Source organism: Acomys minous (assembly GCF_964271855.1).
Source record: "Acomys minous genome assembly, chromosome: 16".
Taxonomy (NCBI): Eukaryota; Metazoa; Chordata; class Mammalia; order Rodentia; family Muridae; genus Acomys; species Acomys minous.
The window spans coordinates 23,429,525-23,445,218 of record NC_140498.1 but is presented as its reverse complement, the minus strand read 5'-3'; the positions used below and the strand labels follow the sequence as shown (position 1 = coordinate 23,445,218).

General features: G+C 39.7%; 1 protein-coding gene and 1 long non-coding RNA gene across 4 annotated transcripts in view; one reads left to right on the top strand and one right to left on the bottom strand.

Annotated features, from left to right (window-relative positions):
* Positions 1-15,694, top strand: part of LOC311585807 — a 948,711-nt gene that overhangs the window by 249,116 nt on the left and 683,901 nt on the right. The window lies entirely within an intron of this gene.
* SGCD (sarcoglycan delta) overlaps positions 1-15,694 on the bottom strand; it is a 916,564-nt gene that overhangs the window by 341,531 nt on the left and 559,339 nt on the right. The window lies entirely within an intron of this gene.

The window sequence follows — 15,694 nt, the reverse complement described above, 5'->3', positions numbered from 1 at the left end:
CTTTTCCCTTCTCTTGTTTGCAGCGTTTTGTATATAGGAACCACATCTCTTAAGAAACAAAGTGTCTTGGCTCTCTCTTATTTTTAATCCAGTTGTTTTGGGGCAGTTTTATTTCTCACAAGTGTGTATGTTTACACACACACACACTCTCTCTCTCTCTCTCACACACACACACATATATACATATAAGTACATATGTATGCACACAGATATAGTTATGCATATATAGGGATATATGTTTATGTGTATACAGACATATCTATGTTTTAATAAATATGTGTGTCCCTGTACATATGTGAGACCCCATGAGTAGAAAGAGAATTGAAAGTAGAGTAAACAAGAAGACAAAGACAAAAGAAGAAATATTTCTTTTTCCAACTGACACCAAGAGTAATTTTTATAACCATACCTTAATACAATCCTCAAGGAACCGAAGAACTCTCAGTTAAACGGGGATGCTTATAATCTGATAACACAGTATTATTTTTAATGTTCTTTACACTCTACACAAACACACACAAAGAGGCACATGCATTTATGCCAGGGTACAAAGAGAGTTTAGAGTACAACTGCAGGAGTTGGTTGGTTTTCCCACAATGTGGGTCCCAGGAATCAAAGTCAGGTGATCAGACTTGATGGTAAGCACCATTACTCACTGAGTCATCTTGCCTGCCCCATATTTAACGTCTCCTGCAAACCAAAGCCTGAGGAACAAGAATATTGGGCAAGAGACGGGTAATCATTTCCAGTTTTTTAAATATGGGGCAATTCAGTAAGAGTCTATCTTAGACTTTTTAGTAGATGGCTAAGACTAAAGAGGATGACATTTTTAAATCAGGAGTTCCTTTTTTTGTAACTCCCTACTGCAGAAGAAAAGTACAATACGACAGAGAAAAAGCTATCCTGGGTTCACCTGCATTCTTTGCAACTGTCCATTTTGTCAGTATGAGTTGAGGTCCAGAGAGGGTAAAAAATACACAGGGCATCGGTCTTTCTACAAAGTCCAGACCGTAACTGAAGTATCCTGACATTCACTGTGATGAGGTCTATGTGATTCTTGGGAGAAAATAATAACGATAGCATTTAGGAAAAAAAAAAAAAAAGAACTCCTGAGTCAGTGTGTACTTCTACTAATCTCCAGGGAATAGGAAGGGTGACTCTCATTATTCTTGGAGCACTGTCCTGTCATTAGCAATAGCCAGTTCCCATTTCTTATCCTCAGAAGCAAGAAAGACTCCACAGTGACTTCAAACACATAGCCCAAAGTGACCTTCCTACGTAATCTTTGCCGGAGAGCAAAATGGTATTGAGCCTTCACGGGCCCTTTGAAAGTCATGCGCAAACTGCATTCTCCTTTTCAAATGGCTCATGGGAAACTGAAGGCAAACCGAAGCTTTTTCAATTCATGCAATCACCAGGCACTGTTCTCTCCAACTCTAAGCCACACATTGCCCCAAAGCCAGTTTTGTAAAACGCCACATTCTTTCTCAATATCCCATGGATTTCATTATGTATTATAAAGAACGCAGCCCTGAAGCTAATAATAAGATAGGCACCGAAAATCCGTTCCTTTTGAATTGGTTCTGTAATACTGGGTGTTAATGAACCTTAGAGAAATAAAGCTGGGAAAAAGCACTTGGCAGTCTCGCAGTGCCAAACGTTGACCGTCTCGAGGCAGAAGTCACTGTAAAAGTCAAGAGGTTCCTGAGGCTTCTGCCATCACAACCCCAGTCTAACTTGGTACATCAGCTCTATCTGATGGTTCTAAGACTGCCTTCCCGAGAGCACCCCTTTTTTCTCTCTCAGAATGTCCCCCATGCTTCCTTACACAACCTGCAGGTTTCGGGCAGGGGACTTGAGAGTCAGGCTCAAGCCAACTGTCCTTTCCTGGCCAAGCTACTATTTCAGACAGGGACCTGTAAATCCACTCACATTTGTGACAGAGGTGGAATTTTCTGGATGGCCTTGGGATGAGGTACCTAGTTCTCCTGAAATGAGCTCTGAATCTACACCTCCTCCCCGGTAACATGGCCACAGAGGAGATGAGCTGGGAGAAATTCATAGCCTCAATCTATATGCAAAGGCTTATTTGGTACATGATAAGGAAGCTACTAAGAAAGCTTAATTGCCAATCAAAGCTGAAGGCACGCATTTGGGGGCCAATTCCTGTGGGTTAGATAGCTTTCTAAGGGATTCTGCATGGGAAAGGTTAACGCAGCACAAGAGTGTGGCTCTGTCTGCGGGAAAAGTCATCTTTCTTCTTCTGGGTAACAGGAATCCTAGAAATATCAGGAGGTTTAAAAAATAATAGCGATTCTTTTTGACATTTAGCTGATCAATGTAATTTGAACTGTCATTCAAAGAGGATGGAAAGAAGTCTAAGTAATTTTATGAAAAGTGCTGAACTTAAGAGAACATACTCGAATCATATTTCTAATTTCCTTGGCTTCCATAGAAACAAAAGCATGCTCACCTAGTAAGCCTTTTATGCATGGCATCTTTGGAATCTGAAACAGTTTGCAGAAGAAAATCGCTACCTCCTGTAACAAAACTTATAAATCAAAGGCAAGTAATACATTTAAAATTATGCAAGCTAGAATCATCATCACCACAGATGACAGAGATGTAGACAGAACTCCTGGATTTTGACATTGAGAGGTCAGCAATGAGAAAGGTTACTATTTGCATGGAAAAGCTACTTGTGTAATTAAGTAAAATTAATTATGCTTGTACAAATTTCACAGACGTGTTATAGATCTGGGTTTTTGACTAATTAAGGTTTAATTTAGTTGAGGAAACTAAACCACATAAGCTTTTTTCAGAATACTCTGCTCACTCATTAAAAGAAAAGAGGCAAAAAAAAATCATAGATTTTAGGAACCATCTGGAGACATAATCAATTAAGGAAAGCTATAAAGGCACGATGATAGTCAATTATCTAAGATGTAAAGCCATGTTTTGAGGTTATGCTGTCCTTCATTTTCTCACAAGTACCCCTTAATTGAATGCAAATAATCAAAAAGTGCAATTAATAGATGGCTGCAACTCTCTGATTAGGTAGTAGAGCCCATTTACCACACCATACACTAAGGGTGATGTGAATGCTACAAAAACAAAAACAAAACAAACAAACAAAACAAATGGAATTTGTCTTCCTAATTGGTTCTCTCATGTTCCCCTTTTCAATAGTCTTCTATGAAAATGTCATCTCAGAGGCTAGCCAGGAGGATTACAGCCACCATGGCCACACCATCATTTCTAGCATTTATCCTGCTTCCAATATTCACTGGTGGCGGGGGTGGGGGGTTGGGGGGTGGGGTGACACTGACTTTGAATAAGGCAGCTACCTATTTGGGGTTTTCAAGGGATTAGAGCTATTTTACAGATGTATCTACAGTCTTACTTATGTGTAGTGAGGGTGTCCACAGAGACCAGAGGAAGATGTCAGGTTCTCCAGGAGGTGGAGTGACAGGTGGTTTAAACTGCCCAAGTGGGAGCTGGGAACTGAACATGGGTTTACTAGAGTTGTAGCAAAGTCTCTCACCGCTGAGCCATCTCTGTAGTCCTGGATCAGGACCTCCTGATGCATTTGATGAGAGTACCTGACCACAGAAACCAGAAATAAGCCAATAAAAACCAACCCGCTTCTTGGGACAGTAAGCAAGGCTCGGTGTTGCTAGTCTACTGCACTCGATCCACTGCTTTCAGCCTAGGTGTGTGTTCCTATAGAGGAATTCTTCTCACCCTACTACTACACAGAGACTGTATTGCTTTACTTTTTCTTTATCTGGACCACAGAACTTCCCTGAAGCTACAGCCTTCTCTTCTTTCCTCTTCCTGGATTTTCTCCTAGATCTTTTCACGCCTTTCTCTGTCTTGTTCCTCTACCTGTCCAGACAGGTACATCATAGCCCCAACATGCACAGCCCAGCCTTCTCATAGCCATATCTGCCCTGCCTCTTCCAGGGGACAGTTCACTGCCAATAACTACTTAGCTTATTTAGTGGTTTACTTCTTTATAGGGCATCTCAACCACTGAGCAGTGGGACTTTGCTGCCTCCCAGAGTTGTGTTTTGGGTTGAGTCAGCAATAATCTATATTTATAAAAAAAAAAAAAAAACCTGACTGGCTGTAATTCTTTCATTAAAGGCGACTTTTGGCAATATCTGAGTTAAGTATGTTTTTAAGACTCCATTAGTCATTCCTTTAAAAGTGAGCTTATGTCCGTGGCCTGAATTTTAGCAACCGAACCTCTTTGCTTTGGAAGGCAAATCCCTGGCATATTAAGTTGGCAGTAATAGCAATTAACATCCGAAGTGTGCAATGCTTTACTTTCTGGTTATCTCTCATACTATCAGCACTGCAGGGCTGTGATGAGGACCAGTTCCATCCCTATAGATGAACAGGCCATGCTTTCAAAATTAAGTCACTTTCTGCAGTCACCTGGATTACCATATAAACCACTGTCTTCATCAGTGCCAAAAACCTATGCTATTCCTGTCTAAGATCATGACTGTCACATACTTGTAGCTTCCTGGAGCATCAATAGCAACATAACTGTAGCATAACAGGGCAGTGAGACACTAGCCGAAAAGGAACCAAGATTCTGGGCAGTCTGGTCTGAAAGTATTTGCCCCACAGTAATTAAGTCTGCTGGTTCTTAGGCCTCTTCATCCCGCTAAGCTCAATAAGCAATCTGTCCAATAGGAGTGAAGATAATCCATAAGGTCAATTAGAAGACACAAAGAGAAGGCATTTTCTCAATACTCTGAAAGTGAGGTACAGTGTCAACTTAGGAAGCATTCACACTCATATATGAGCACTCAGACAGTCCTAGAAGTGAGTTTGTTTTAGGGATGCTAAGACTCTGAGCATTTCCTATGTGTCCCGCCGCTGTCTGTAAAACATTTTAACAATGCCACAAGGTTGAAGACTAAGGATTCTGACAAATGAGAACAGTATGTTCTCAGGGTACAGAACATCATGGGAGGCTATGGAGCATGCTTTTTAGGTGTCTCTGTTGCTTGTGGCTTTGGAGTTACCTCCTATGACTTCTCTCCTCTGAGCCTTGGTTTCCTCATCCAGGAAAGGAGAGTGATTCAAACACCCATGTGCTAGGGTTAGTGGAAAAATCAGATGCTGTAGCCCATTTTGGTGCACAATACAGTGCCTACCACAGAACAAACTCTCGGTCCATGTCATGTTGTGAGTGACAACTGTCTTCTAAACCTGAGGTTGAGGACAATGTGCGCCTGAGTAGCCAAATAGTCTATCGTAATAATAATAAACTGAAGATCTCTTATAAGCCAGTCTCATTGCCTTAATGCAGAAATAAATTCTATTAGATGTAAAAAATTAGTCACTTTGGTTTGGTTTGGTTTGGTTTTTTGGTCTTTTGCTTCTTTATGTGTAGCCTTGGCTATCCTGGAACTTGCTTTGCAGGCCAGGCTAGCCTCAAACTCACAGAGATCCACCTGCCTCTGCCTCCCAAGTGCTGGGATTAAAGGCGCTCATCACCACTCCAGGCTCAGAATTAGTTTTATTAATTCTTCCAAGTAAGGCCTTCATAGGCCTTTAAGAAAACATCTCATGGTAGCACATGCCTGTAATCCCAGCACTTGGAAGGCAGAAGCAGGAGGATTGCTATGAGTTTGAGGCCAGCCTGGTCTACAAAGTGAGTCCAAGACAGCCAAGGCTATACAAAGAAGCTCTGTCTTGAAAAACAAAACAAAACAAAAAAGCTAAAAAACAAAAAAGAATGCACTCTTACTTCTCTACTTATCATTTTCTCTTAGCTCTTCTATCTGCTTGTATTTACTTTTTCTTAAACATCACATGCATCATATAAATACAAAAGAAAGTCACTTACCACAGGTCTTTTTTACCCAGCTCCTGACACATGCCTCAATTAAGTCTTACAGTGCCCACTTATCATAGCTGCTCTTCTGTGTTTTTTCTGTGTGATTACATGATTCCTTCCCATATTTTGCATATCAGACAGAATGTTCCCCTAGGGAAAACTGCACTTGGCATTCTCATTTCTGAACCTCCAGCGAGCGACATGCTTTCATACTGTTAGTGATTAGCTCACAGGAGGAACTCATCAAACATTTGATGAGTAAGTGGCTGCTATCCATTCACTAGATTGTCACCAGATTGTAACAATCCTGATGTTGGGCCTGAAGAAGTGAGGATTTTAAGCAGGAACCATTCATTTAATTGGGACTGGGAACTCATTTCCAAAACAAAACAAAACAAAAAAACAAAGCAAAACAACTTCAGAAGCATAAGGCTCTCCATTGCAGAATGAACAGGATGCAAATTACCCCTACTGTCTGCAACCCTGCTTGCCAAGAATCACAGAGAATATCTGAAGCTATTCAAGTAAACAAGGCATTTATTTCTAGATGGTCATCAACTATGAACAGCACCCAACTGCTTAACCTGGTAAACAGGGGAGCCAAATAACTATGCTTTCCTACCTGTATGTTTTACATATAGCATTTCCTCTTTTAACTAGGAGAATATCATAGCTGGGGAAATCCTTTCTTCTTCTTCTTCTTCTTCTTCTTCTTCTTCTTCTTCTTCTTCTTCTTCTTCTTCTTCTTCTTCTTCTTCTCCTCCTCCTCCTCCTCCTCCTCCTCCTCCTCCTCTTCCTCCTCCTCCTCCTTTTCTTCTTTCTTCTTTTGTTTTTACATTTTAATTAATTCTTTGAGAATTTTCATTTTCATACAATGTTTTGATCATATTTACCCTCAACTCTTTCCAGATTCACTACACCATCCCTGTCCAACTGAAACACCCCCAAGTCAATACATTTCTAACCCTCATCTCAAGATACAGTTAGCATCTTTTGTCAAATCAGGTAACAGTCACAGGTTCCAGGAAGTAAGACCAGAACTTAACTGTTGAGAGCCACAATCTAAGCCATAAGACCTTCCCATTCCAAATCTGTTGTTCTAGGAATGCAGTTTCTCAGTGAGTAAGAATGTGCTTTCACCATGTACTGAAACAGCACTTGGTTTGTGCATTCAACAACGTAACAATGGCGCTGCTGATCATCCAAGTGTAGGTCATTGTGATGTTATGTCCTTTTACATTAAGTGTAACTTTCCACTATGAAGTCCAGCTACCACACTGAAAGTAATTACAAATTAATTATTAGTAATGTGTCATATGTAAGTATTTTGGCCAGTGAGCTCTTAGCCAAGATGCAGAAGCAACCACTCACACAGAAGTAAGTGCACTACAGGATGGATCTAGACCCAATATAAGATCTTTCTTGTGGTGGTTTGCAATTGTAATTCCATTGTTGGAGAGGTAGAGACAGGTCCCTGAGCCTTGATAAGGAGCCAACCTAGCTCTTTTGGTGAATTCAAGCTGAGTGTCTCAAAACACAAGAAGGATGAACAACACTCAAGTTTGTCCTCTGGCCTTCACATACACAAACACATATACTCACCTACCCCCCCCCACACACACACACAGAGTGGGGGGAACCGCCTTAGTTCATATCATTTGGTAGCAATTATAATGCCAACCTGTTCCCTGGTATTGGTTGGTTTATTGAGGTAGACAGATCAGAAATGAGATGAGTGCCTGAATTTGATTATGAAGAGGTATTTTTAACGTAGGCACTTCCTACATTCTTGCAAATGCTTCAAAGACCTTTAAATTAAATATGGCATTAGTGAGGCATACCCTATTATCTGATGCGAAATTAAGTATGAGGGGTGTTTTTGGTTCTGTTGCCCTGCATTCAAATTTCCATGCTGTTTGAAACATTAATATTTTTGGCAATTTTCAGACAGAGGTTTTGAACTAATAGGGATCAATGCATGAAGGTACCAGAGATGAATGTGTGATGAGCTCAGCCATGTCCCCAAGTGATACTAGAATATATACATGTGTATATAATTATTTATTAATATTTTAAATGCATGTTAATTCAACAAAACTCTAATTATATGTGTATATACATCCACATCATATATGTACACATTATAAAATTTTAAATTAAAATATTGAAAGCTAAAAAAAAAGAATATATACTCAAGTGGATGCTACTCACACATTTGATACATGAACAATGTTAAACGAAAAAGAAAACACCAGTAATATCACTTTCTTCCATATGCGGAACAAATCTGCCCATTAACTAGAATGCAGTCTCCTACTTTAAATATATTTCACACTCCATTGTTGTTTACCTTGAGCAATTAAAATGTAGCAGGTAGTTGATGCAGGCGAGGGAGCGCCTACATTAAAAATATCTCTTCATAATCAAAGTCAAGCACTCATTTCATTTATGTTCTGCCTACCTCAATAAATCAACCAACACTTCATTTTAAAAGCCATATAAAGCCCTATTAACCCATCTTTATACATTTCAATTTAAAGTGTCTGCCTGTCCAAACCATTGCCCAACTCATGTATCCTCTAAGAATGCTGTGTCTTGTATGTGCTAGGCAACATGCATGCTCAGAGCTGTGGGTAGAAGATGAAGAGTGCAAGTGACTGCCTTCTGAGCTCATCTGCTAACAGGAGAGACCGGAAAACAAACAGACAGTGTGTATGTCCCCTGCTGTGTGATACTAAGTGGGGCTGAAAATGAAAGAAGGAGTGTAGGTTCAAGCTGAGAAAACTTCAGAGGAAAAAAACCCACAAATACACACACACATACACACACACACACACACACACACACAGAGAGAGAGAGAGAGAGAGAGAGAGAGAGAGAGAGAGAGAGAGAGAGACAGAGAGAGAGACAGAGAGAGAGACAGAGAGAGAGACAGAGACAGAGAGAGAGACAGAGACAGAGACAGAGACAGACAGAGACAGAGAGAGACAGAGACAGAGAGAGACAGAGAGGGAGAGAGAGGGAGAGAGGGAGAGAGAGACAAAGAATAGAAGGTCAAATGTACATAAGATTTTCAAATATGATCTTGATAAGGACAAGAGAGTTCAGACCCTGCTGCCCAGGTCTCTATAAGCAGGTGACATTGGCTTCCCAAGTCACAGCAATTAAGGCATAAGACCATTTCTATGGGCATGCAAGCCAAACTCATTGGGACACGCAAGGCATACTGGAACACTATACAATTTTTTTGGATGTAAGTTGAGCAATATTGAGAGAGTAGGGAGAGGTGATGACTAAAGGTGAATGGCTTTTTATAGGGGGATTTCAAAGTAGATGCAAACCGAAGCCACAAAGCATAGAGAAAATGTGGGCAGACACAGAATTCACCAATAGCATAGATAGAGTGAAAATATCATGTCTTACATTAGTCCCCAAGGCAGGTCTAATGGTTTTGGCTTAGGAAAGCAACAGGGAGCCTATCTGAAGAAGGCTTGCCCAACGTCTCACTGGCATCCTACATCCCCAGGAGATAGATCCCCCGTCTCCTTCCTGCAGATGTGTCTCCTCTTTCCCCTCTACTAGAGTTAGTTTGACTAGGTCACAGCTCTGTGAGCCTTCCCAAAACAGATGAGGTGTCACTGGCCTGAGTTACGGAAGGCACTGGCCATTCTCCCTGGCTTTCCCTGTTTTACAATGTGTCCAATTTGCAAGTATTAGAATGCCTTCCTCTGACCTCAGTGGATCTTTATCTCACTTCAGGGTAAATAAATCATGTTTGAGACATCACACTGAACAAATTCAATTTGTCTTCATGAAAAATAGCCCTTGGAAAACGGTCAGCATTGTGTACTGATTAAGACTGTCCTCTGAGCCAGATTCTGTGCAAACCCATCCTAGTTTTGTCATTCACCAGACTGTGTGACCTTGGCCTAGTGACTGTACTTCAAGCCTCCACTTCCTCATCTACTACACACAGATAATATGGATGGGTGCCTGCCTTTTAGTATTTTTACGAATTTTATCAGAAAATTATGAAGTAAATTCTGTATAAAGTTTATTAGATAAATAGACATTCGTGTATTACATGATCTCCAAAACCCATGGTCTCAAGTCCGTATTTCTGGTCAATGAAGAGTCATTCAGGAGGGCAATGCACTAAAATTCTACCACATGACTCGGAACTTAGCATTGATGCTCTTTCTGTACATTGAAACAGAATGTTTGTGTCAGAGAAGTTTCCAGGACAAACGGAGGGCAGGAGTCAGGCCAGAGGGCTTTATGCCCTACCTTGATTCTGTCATCTGACCAAAAGACTCCCATGATTTCTTTTTCATCTAGTTTTACATTTACTTGGACAAGAGATCATGCTTGCGGTCAATGACTCCTACACATTTTCAGTCTTGCTACTTAATAAGCACTGCGCTCAGTCATGGTATAGAATAGATGATCAATACTGTACTATTTGGAAGGCCTTTGAGGCTATGATCTTAGGAATTGGCTTCTAAAGTGTGTTGGCCAAAACAAGAGTCTTTTGCAGAGTAATGCTTCACACACTAAGGCAAAGTGCAAAATACAGAATTGAAATGTCCAAGCAGGAATCTGCTCTGGAAGACACAGGGCCTGAAACACTTAGTTCCACCCTGGTCTCTTGAGGAGAAGGGTTATATAGATCATGGCCAATTGTCAATCCCTGACACTCAGGCAGAGGTTTTCTGTACTGTTTCCCAGTATATCAAACTCATTAGAAGACCAGGAGCTGCAGTCAACTAATTTCTGTTCAAATCACTAGTCAGACACCTCAATTCAAGCTATTTCATCTCTCTCTTCCTTTAAAGTTTGTAATAGTCTACGCTCTAATTTGCTGTCTTTTTCTGTGAAAAAACACTACCAAAAGCAACTGGGGAAAGGTGTTTGGTTGGTTTTTGTTGTTGTTGTTGTTGTTGTTGTTGTTGTTGATATTTGGTTTTAACTTATACTTCCGCCTCACAGTGTATCACTGGGAGAAGTCAGGACAGGATCTCAAGCAGGAACACAAGAAAAGGACACAGAGGGACACTGCTTACAGGTTTTCTCTCAGTGGCTTGTTCAATCTGCTGTATTATACAAGCCAGGACAACTTGTCTAGGGGTGGCACTATCCAAGGTGGGCTGGACTTCCCACATCAGTCATGAATCAAGAAAACACCTCACAGGCTTACCTATGGACCTATTTAACAGAGGCATTTTCTCAACTGAAGCTCCTTCATCCTAGATGATCCTGATTTGTGCCAAATTGACCAAATAAATAAATCCTAGACAGTCTAACTTGGATCAGTTATCTGTTATTGGTTATGTTAGGTTCTATTTACTCATGGCAATGGTACCACAGAATCTATGGAGCCTGCAGAACCCTATGATGACGGCATCAAACACATATAATGCGCTTTTCTCACTGCCAGGCTGAGTCCGAAATACCACCTTCACCTCCTCCTCTAAAAATCACAACCATTCTGTGTGGTGTGTCCTGGTGTGACCTCTGGGAAATGGCAGCACAGAGATGGGGTGGGATTCGTGAAAGGCCACATGGTATGTAGTGGAAGTGAGAACTATAATTAAAATGTTTGTCTCTAGAGCCTGAATCCTCCACAATGACTCTCTTGTGTGGAGCCTCTTGTGACATTCTGTTGTCAGCTTTGAGCCTCGCCCTTGGGTCAGATGATGCTGATTCTTATGCTTAACTCACTGTCGTATGAGGAAAGGATTGTCAGACTGACAAAATGCACACAGGTGGTCACTTTAGCATAAAGGGAGAAAAGGGGAGGGCAGTACCAGAGAAGGTCATTCACTGACTGTGTCAATCAAGTCAAGCAAGCAGTGCACTTTGCCAAGTACTAGGGAACTACACTAAGCAGAAAATGCTACCAGATATGTTAGAGGGTAAAGGAATTGATGACACCGCAGAGCAAACGAAGATTAAGGAGTCAGTTCAGTAGAATCTTACTGAAGAGCTACATCACAAAGCCACCATGGACAGTGGGTACTAGATGGTAGACTTTGAGGCCACACACCCTCTTCAGACTCACTAGCTATATTACTTTCACAGGAGTCACTTAACTTCTCTGAAGCTTGGGTTCTCTTTCATTACAAAGAATTAAAAATATTTCCTTTATACAATTGTTTTGGAAATTTAATTTACATATTTAAGTGTCATGAACAGTGCCTAGCATAGAGTAGACACTAGGAATATTAGCTTTCTTATACAGCATAGTGTGCTCAATGAAGACAGACTGACTTCCAGGTGTATTAATTGTGGAAAATCATGTACTTTCCAATGTACAGGAGACTGAGAATTGTAGGTAGACATTCCTGACCAATTGTGGGCACTAGGGTATTTTGCAACAAGGAGAGGAAAGCAAAATTATTTATCTATAGATATACTTCTAAACAAGGAAAACTCATTTGTAAATCCATGTTGTTATGGCAACAGCCCTTCCATAGACATTGCATCCCTAGGGATGGAGCAAAACACAACTCTGACACTGAAGCAAACATCCATCGTGTTCAACGTTGGATACATTTCCAAGTCCTCAAAAATGACATCAGCCTCTTTGCTTGTAGTATTCTGAGGAGTTGATTATAATGTAAACCTCCCCAAACACCCAATTTTTGAACAAATCAAGCATATAAAACATGCACTCTTTTCAATTGATAATACATTCAAAAGCACTGCATAAAGCGATGCGCGGTCACCTAATAGATTCCTACTGCTTTCTCATCTCATATTCTCCAGGAGAACATTGATTGATTAATACCTTTTTCTATTTTTGCAAGATCTTCATGCTAACTAAATTATTATTTGTGCCATAGAATTATGATTCTATCGGAATACATTTTATACTATGACTGATGGATTAAAATATGCTGTTAACTTGCAGGGCAAGACCAATTTTCTAATACTTGAGTTCTATTTGCTCAAATGCATTACTGATATAAAGCACCAATTATGGCTAATAGTGGCATTATTCTCACCAGAGTAAGTACTTGGTGTGGTAAAGCTTTAAGGGCTCTAAAGTCTGGCACTCAATTTATTTAACTACAGGAAATGGTTGATTTCATATAGATTATTACCCTAATGTCATGCTTCTCCCCAAGATCACATCTACCCACTGTAAGTGGGGTTCAATATATATTGGCATCCTCTTTTATGAATCTTGTGAGATGAAGCATACCCCACAAGTAATAATTGTTTAGAATTGAAGACTTTTTAAATTTCTAAGCCAGTATTTTCATATTTTCCAAAAAAAACAATGTTTGAGCTCTTACCACCTCAGTCCTTAAATCTCTCCCATTTTAGAGATGGGAATTAGACACAATTTTTGTTTTAAATCACAAAAATATTCAAATAGAGGCATGCAGGTCCTCAGCTAAGTACCCCTGGAGAAGGCATAAACTCTGTCCTGCTTGCATAGCCCAAGCACCTAACTCTCCCACTAGCCACAGACAGAAATTCTTCCAAATTGGTTTTTTACCCCTCAACCCTGACATAACAATAATAGACAAGGTTTATAAATTCTACCCTTTAAATGTCTTTGAGTTATTGCGCTTTATGCTTTGCCTAAGTGCCTGCTTTCTCATGTCCAATACTGTAGTGTAGAAGCCATTTCAGTTTACACATTTTGAAAAGTTAAATTTAGGAATGCCATGGAATAGTCACTTCAATAAAGGTCAATTGTAATCATGTAGACTGAAACCTAAAGGGGGTAGAGGCCACCTCTCACACAATAAATTGCTAGACACCTTATTCTATCACATCTTCCCTTGCAAAAATTAGATAGACTCTGGTCCTATCCTTTTCATAAATATTTCTCTAAACCAGATATAATTCAATTATAATACAGGGTTTAATTCCAATGCTTTGAAAGTGCTATCAAGCTGTTTAGGAGAAATAAGTTACACAAATTAAATATTAGTAGATTAAATCATGGTCATGTCAATTGCTAGTCTACTTTTATCACAAGAATATATATCTTAGGTACAGCAGATAGATATGACTCTATGGGAAGACAAAGTCTTCAAAAACCCCAGAGACATGCAGAATATGGCACTAAAGAATGTTTTTATTACTTTAAAGATTCATTGACAACGAGACAGGTTAACTCCTGGCAACACCCAGCCTACCTCAAAGATAATGATGAGCATCAAAGAACCTCCATATGGAGATGGCTTCAAATGTGGCAAACAAATCACTGGGAAATGGTCCTCATTTCTACAACAGACAGAATTCTGCCTTTAAAAAAAGGGCAAGCTTAGATTCAGGCAGAGTCGATGGCCAGACTCTACCAAGACAGGGTAAGCAAGTCCTCACTATTTCCTGCCTCACAAATATGTATGTCAGATATATTGGGCCAGAAGGCTGAGGTAGATACTCCAACGTTATAGAGAGTTTTGGGTGACTGTTCAGGTAGAAAACTGTCTCTGTCATCTTTTCATTTGGAAAGCTACTAATGTGCACTCCTGGCATACTCAGATAATCAAGTTTACTCCTTCTTAAGTCTCTGAGGGAGCTGAAGACCAGGTAGCCTAATTTTACAATGACGCTTAATTGTTTAGGGGTTAAGATGTTTTTAGGTCTATATAGGTGTTCTAAGTTGATAATGACAATATGTGATGGAGATTGATTTACATTCAGAAATTTAGACACACCAAGATAGGAAAAATGTCTTCTTCAAGGCTGTCAAATATAAATAGCCAAAACATCAAGAATGTAACATTTATATAATTCCTGATTGTGCCATGGTTCTTCTTGGCATAAGTAATCTATTGTGTATACATGTAGTAATATAAATGTATATGTACAAAATAAAATAATCCAAAAAAATTAAAGCAGAGACTAAAAAACCCTCACCATTCTCATAAAATGTATTTGTACACAGTCTCTCATGTGTTGATGTTCCAGTAATTGCTCTGTAATACCACCTAACAATATATTTAAAAATTTTTTCATTGTACCATCTTAATTATTTGTGTTATTTTAGTCATTCATAAAATAATTAGTTAAGTAAACATTTTTAGATTCACATAAATCAGGGCTGTCTTTGACACCACCAAAGTCCCAAATTTATGTATTGACTGCAATCTACAAACAGATCATAATGTGTTCTTACACTTTGGAACAGATGTCCTTGGATTCACAGCAGACACATGGAAATTGACCAACCAATGCTGCATTCCAAAGTTGATGTTGGAATACAGAAATCTATTCTGTATTCTATAAAGTAACTGAAACATTTTCAAGACAGAGTAATGAAATGGTAGGTCTACTTTCAATTATCTATTTCAGAACTTTAACTATGGGTATTAAAGAATGGCCCATTTTTAAGCCTGAAGCTGCATCTCTTAACTTGGTTTATAGATACCATATTTAGCCCTAGGACCAGTGAGTCCCACCATGAGTGATGGATGAAGGCACACAGAGAAAGTATACATAAAAATCTCACCCTGTTTTGGAAATGCATGCAAGCCCTTGTCCTCTGGAGAAGCAAATAGAACATGAGATGCATAAAGGCATCCATAAAGCATCAAGGTGCATCCATTTCAGATAGGAAAAATGGAAGAAAACAAAAACAAACACAAAACAGACCAACCAGCAGACACAGCCCGAACAAGCCAAGCACAAAAATGCATTTTGTGATTCAAAACCACCACAAATATCCATATTTCCATTTGGGAGTTTCACGAGAAGCCTTCACTGTTCACTTTGTTATGGCTCCATTTCTTTATCAATAAGGAGTTGTTATATTCCCTGTCTATTAACTTTTGACATCAGAATGAGAAAATGTATTCCCAGGATTTCAAA